The sequence below is a fragment of the Talpa occidentalis genome, unplaced genomic scaffold (genome assembly GCF_014898055.3).
Source record: "Talpa occidentalis isolate TD23 unplaced genomic scaffold, MPIMG_talOcc4v2.1 talOcc4.13, whole genome shotgun sequence".
Lineage (NCBI taxonomy): Eukaryota > Metazoa > Chordata > Mammalia > Eulipotyphla > Talpidae > Talpa > Talpa occidentalis.
Window position 1 is genome coordinate 89,948,029 of NW_023601322.1, and position 6,467 is coordinate 89,954,495.

A 6,467-nucleotide genomic window follows, 5' to 3' on the forward strand; every position below is an offset into this window, starting at 1 on the left:
TCCATTGCAGGCACAGCCTCACGTCTCACACACGCACATATTCTGGGACTACAGACAAGGCAAAGAACCTCACCTGCACTAGTTTAGGAAGTAGGAGGAATCCTGAGGCCCTTACATAGCCCAGTAGACCAGGGAAGAACTTGCACACTTCACACAGTCACCGCAGCGGGGGAACAATTATTTTTCTTATGGTTATAAATGATGCTGAGCAAAACGGCGTTTTTGGAGACCTGATGTGCTCATAACCCAGGTTCTTCATTTCACACCAGTCAGAGCAACAGGAGCTAAGCTGAAGCAGAGGGAAATCAAGGTAAGCCATCAACAGCCTGCTCTGGTCTCTCTTACAACCTTAAACACACAGCTCAACTTTTTTGTTGTTGTAATTTTTGCTTTATTATTTTACTTATCTGAGCAAATGATTTCGTGAACCTGAAAATATTGATATAAATGCTTAATTTAACTTTTTCTCTCCTTTGCTCAAAGGCTTCTGCACCCAAGGACCTGGCCCAGTTCTGGCTAGATAACTGGGTCAGATGGTTCCTTTCTGGTGTGTGTGCAAACCTGCAGACAACACCCACTTGGATCATGTCAGTTAATCTTTACCAATAATGCTGTGCCAGTTCTCCAAATACTGGTTTCTGTCTGTGGTCTCATTTTCTTGAAAAATGATGCCTTGGGCCTCCAAGCTCCATTATGATTTTGCAGATAGCAAGTTTTAGGTTTCTTTCCAAAGCACACAAATGGATTTTAAGGACATATGTAAATGGCTATAATTTAAAATCAGAAGTATTATCCCTGAGATTAGAATTTGACAGAGAAAAAAAAAACAGCTTTTATTTAGAAATAAATAAATAGCATCTTAAACGTGAATTTCAAACTACATATGTGGGATACAAGAGGTAAATGTTGGGAATCTGGAAGTAGGTGAGTTTCAAAAGACTATAAACAGTTACGTTTAAACTGTTAACTAATTTCCTTTTCTATTTTGTTGTATTCATACATTTGTGTTTTTATATCAATGTGTGCATGTGTTTGTGTGTGCGTGTATTAAGTAGTTTGGGGGTAATTATTTTACATGAGTTTCCCTTTCACAGCAATGCTATCACTTGTTCCTGTATATCTCCAGGCAGAGAAAGAGAGAGCATACTTTATTATAAGCAATTGGCTCAAATGGTGTGGAACATGGCAAATCTGAAATACGTAGGCCAAGTTGGCTGCTTAGAAATTGAGGTAAGAGTCTCAAGTATGAATTCCACAGCCTGATACGGCAGGCAAGAAACTCAGAGAGCATTTCTATGTGGCAGATTTGAAACAAACTTTCTTCCTCTTTGGGAAACAAGTCTTTCGTTTTAAGGCCTTCACCAATGAAATAAGGCCCGCCCACCTTGGGGAAAGTAATCTGCTTTATTTCAAATCAAGTGATTTAACTATTAATCATGTCTAAAAAATATTCTCGCCGTAACATAGCCCAGCAAAGGTGACACATACAATTAGCTATCAAAATGTCTTGTTCACTGATCATCTGCTGACTTTTCCTCACTCAGCTCCACGAAGTTTCACCTTATTCCACCAAATAAAATGCAGCATGAGTTCACTCTTGTCAGGATCTCCAATTTGCTAGACCCAAGATCCCTGAAGTCATCTGGATTACAGAGAGCACTCTGGATGGCACAGACACCCAGATAAAATTCCTGGAAGGTTCTTTTTTGTGGTGGAAGTAACAATGAATCAAAGTGGATTATGGGAGGCTGTTTGAGCCCAAAATATTAATACATATTTGCCACTCTATTGACATTATTCTGAATGACATGTCACTGGTGTCATCACTACTAGTACATTTTCTTGAAGTCTTGAGACAGTTGCTCACCAAATGATCATTTAGCAGTGTGGGTAAGAGTGCATCTACACCATATTTATGTGTGGAATCTTCATGGATTTTTAAGTGCTGAATTCAAGTTTTTAACACCATAATTCAGCCTCTCTAAATTTAGTCCAAATGAATGCAAGTAGCTGCATAAAGTGAGGTATACAAAATGAGGTGAACCATGGCAGGTTTTATGCATCCTAGCAGGCTGCCAGGGTTTTCCCTCTAGCACCGTGGTGATAAAACTTGCCTATAGAATTCATGATTGTTTAAAACACAGCATGTGTGCATTTCCACGTTTGATTCTCTTTCCGAATGCTATGGGAAAAATATTGTTTTGTAGATAGGAAACTGAGGATTCAGAATTATTTCACCTGTTGTAGAAGAGTAACAATTGGGGTCAGAATAGATCAATGATTTTTCCACCATAGCATCTAGTCTGCTAAACAGCCATAAATACTGTTCTGGAAACAAAGTGATTGGAAACAAAGTGATTGTTTCCAAAGCAGATTGGGGCCAATGCACCCAAGGCATTGAACTACATATTTTAGAGGAAGGGGTTCTGATACAGGGGAAGAAAAAAAAAGATTGTGGTATTATCTGAAAGGCCCTTATTGTGAGCTGCCAGAGAGAAAGTAAAATTCGCATGAATCTCACTGATTTAAAATGTAACTGAAAAACACTGGAAGGAGAAATGATTATTCAGTTATGATAATAAAGGAAGTAATTTTCTTTTGTTCCTGGTAATTATATTGAAAACATAACTATAACTCACATTTAATTGGATCTTTGAAGAAGGGGAAGGGGAGGAAAGAGATTCATTTGTGGATTCTGAGGATCTGCTTGATCTTTCTTTCTTTCACAGAGATCAAAAGATTTATTGTTACTGGAGAAGGAACGGCAGGATTCAATTATGACTGAGATGAAAGACCCTGGGAACAGAGTAACTGCCTTTTCAATACTAATTGGGTATACTTTTTTAATTGATTCTTCAAAATCTTTACTCCAATAATTAAGCCACTTAGACATCAGAAGGATGTTAACGGAGTCCAGCTAGGGCAACAGAACTCAAAATCACTGCGAATGACTAAAGTGGCAAAGGGACTGGGAAATTGGAAAAGTAAAGAAGAAATATATTTTCCTAGCCCTCCAAAATTAATGTACAGGGCCTCCAAAGAGTTAATTTTATCTATCATAGGTTAAATAATGGATCTTTGAAATATATATAAATAGCCATCCTTCTTTGAGGCGCAACTTCCAATTATTCCATCTTGATTTCCCTTTCGGTTATCAAGCATACCCTAAACTCCAAGCCCTTCCCCGCTCAGGGAATCTGCTGACTGCTGAACTCAGAAGTAAGTTCTCACTTCTAGATTCATAATTTAATTTAAGATGCTGACTTTCTGGGTTTTTTAAAATATATTGCAAGTTTTTTTAGAAATTCTGTCAAATATTTCAGAAATTATCTGGTAAAATGAATCCATATGAAAATATATATGGGTAATTGAAATAAAATTAGTAAATTTTTCCCCAAAGTATATTTAGGTGGGTTGGATTATGTGAAAATATGTTCTCAACTCTACTAAAGTAATTCTATCAAGCACAATAAAAAATTTAGATTAAAATAAATAAAAAGTCCCACCTCAGTGGAAGTGGGTGAAAAAGCCCCAAATGCATTTAATTTGCAAGATGTGAACAAGGAAATGTTATTTGAATCTACGAGAAGATTGTATGTTCTACAGAAAGTAAGTCAAAAAGGCAGATGTGAGAAGAGAGCAGAAATTGAAATTTTGGGTCATGGGTTTAATTATGTTTTAAATGGCAATCATGACTCGTTCTCATGTTCTTGCCCTTTGCTTCCCTCAATAGAATGCACATTCTCAATTGTTCTCATCTTTTTCTGCTTATATTAAATACCAACCATATTGGGTTGAGAGTCAGGAAGGAAACTACCAGTGACCGTCTTTCATATCGCCTCACTTTATGTTCTTCCAAGCTTTTATCACTGCCTGGAATGCCTGGCACTTGGATGTGTTGCTGTGGTGTACTTGTCCTCACTGAAATGGCTAAGTTCCATGAAGGCAGAGCTCTTCTCCATCACATACTCCTTAGATCCTGAGCATTAAGGAGGTGCTCACACGATAGGTGCTCATAGTTTCAACAAGTTCCGGACACATGACTAAACACTATGAAACATTAACTCATAAAATTTGCAGAGTGACCTGGAAATGTTAATATATTTGGCTCTCTTTTAACAAGGAATCAAAACTTAAAGGAATTATGTAACTTATCAATAATCAAGCAATTAAGAAGAGGGGATATGAACTCAGGTTTGATGTGCTTTCTATTTGGGGGCATGTCATAGGACACTTCCAAGTGGACCAGGGCTGTAAAGATAATGATGGGCATTTGGACCTCCATGGTGGGTGGCACTAGGGTTTAAGTCTCAGTGCTGTGAATCTATGTGCAGCCACTGCAGCACGAGTTCAATCCCGGCCAGGGAGGTGACACACATGGCACAGCAGATCACTCCTGTCGCACCTGCTGCTCCTCTTAGCAGTGTATTTCAGTCAATCTACCTGTTATGTTCCTTACTCTGTTTCTGGTGGATCCTCTCACCCCCCACACCTCTGGCCTGTACCCCAGTTCTTGGATGCATAAATAAATCTTTAAAAAAAAGGATAATGCTGGGCATTAAACAAAGTGGCAGTAACATAGAATTAGATCGAAAGCCATTATTCCCTTTCAAACATCCTTTTTAATTAATCTTATTACTGGAAGTTAAAGTCTCAAATCAGATAACAGTACAGATGTCATATTTGGCAAAACTTGTGCAAGAGATTACAGTGACCGCTTTCAAAGTGATTTACAAGGCCCTGGATTAGAAACAAGTGATTGAAGGCATTGCTGTGACAGGAAAACTGTGCAGGACGACTAACTCTTGGCTAATCAGGGAAAATGCCACTGAGAGACAAACGTTAGAACTACAGCCTGATTACAGATCCCAACTCTAGTGAGGCAGCCTAAAATGTGGGAGGGGTGATATATAAATGATTAAAATATAAGCTATGAAACAAAAGGTCCAAAAGAAGTAAAAAAAATACAGGTGACTTGGAAATTGAGTTCTATAAAGTATTCATGACCTCCTGTTATCATTAAATTTGTTAATATCATTAATAATGAATATTACACACACCCTATAAACATATTAGTAATTAATTTAGTATTATAGTTAATTATATTGTGCATGCTCAGGCTAATAAGAAATAGCCTTACTCATTTTAATGCATTGTAATAGAAATGAGAGCACAGAGCTGGAGCCGTTTTGGGTACAACAATGACAAGGATTCATGCTTGAGAAAGGAGGGGGCATGCTTTTCACAAGTGCAAGAAAAACCTCTAGGCTGTTTGCAAACATGACCTGCTAAATCACCAGCCATTTAAAAACCATCAAACTCATAATCCCGTAATGTTCACACACTTTTAATATGGCACACAGTGTGTTTCACTATGCCTGGCCCTGCCTGGGAGTTCCCATCACTTAGTGTCATTTAGGATACATTTTTTAACACCAAAGGAGCTGGTTTTCCTCCTAAATTCTTATGCTGACATCTGTTTATAGGGACCAGCAGTGTAAATTCCCAAGGTTCAAGAACTTGGACTTTTTCTGAGGCCACTTGTCAGCCCCTCGCTACTTTCCCAGATGCTTTCAGAGCAGAAACTCAGACCATGGGGTCCATTCAGGGGAGGGGAGTGAGGTTGTCGGGACAGCAGGGGCGCCAGGGTCACATCTGACTCGCCCACTGATTTGAGCAAGTTGCTTACTTTCTCTCAGACTCAGTCTCTTCAGCTGTCAACTGAAGGAAAAGGGTGCTTGTCTCAGGAGGTGATTTTGAAGGTTAAGTTGAAATAAAGTAAGAAAACATTTGGTGAGGGCTCTGGCACATAGCAAGGCCTCTGTTGGCTGTCATCAGCTGCTATTAACCTGCTTGATGAAGCACAATGTTCTCTTCTCTGAGCATTTCCAGAGATTTCTGGTGACAGCCTTACTCTCTTGGACTGGAGCCTACTCATGCGCTTGAAGCTAGCTCCATACCCAAGACTACTGGGCTCTTTCCTCAAATTCTACAACACTTGCAGATAAAATCATATGCTGAATATAAAACTCTGACTTTACATTCTTATCTGCCCTTACTGAAATAAGGAAAGAAAGTAAAAGTTGTCTCTCTCTTTAATGTTCTGAGATACCTCCATACAGCTTTTACACAAGGGCTGGACCAGTCTGCATTCCCACCAGCAAGTGGAGGGGTCCTTTCCTCCAGACCCTTGCCAGCACTTGTTTCTAGTCTTTTCAATACAGGCCATCCTCACAGGAGTTAGATGGCAGAATATCCCAGCTCCCACCACCTCACTCACACATCCATCTGGGTCTATTATTTTTTTTAAGATTTATTTATGCATATAAGAGCTGGGGTACAGGCCAGAGGTGCAAGGGTTGGGGGGTGGGTGAGAGGATTCATCAGAGACAGAGTGGGGAACAGAACAGACAGACTGACGAAATACACTGCTGAGGGGACCAGCGGGCACAGCAGGAGAGGTCTGC

General features: G+C 39.4%; 1 long non-coding RNA gene across 1 annotated transcript; it reads left to right on the top strand.

Annotated features, from left to right (window-relative positions):
• The first annotated feature begins 218 nt into the window (after window positions 1-218).
• Window positions 219-2,810, top strand: LOC129145679 (uncharacterized). The gene is made up of 3 exons (XR_008551606.1): window positions 219-310; window positions 1,127-1,230; window positions 2,730-2,810. It is a non-coding gene; the product is annotated as an uncharacterized LOC129145679 (long non-coding RNA).
• The last annotated feature ends 3,657 nt before the right edge of the window (window positions 2,811-6,467 follow it).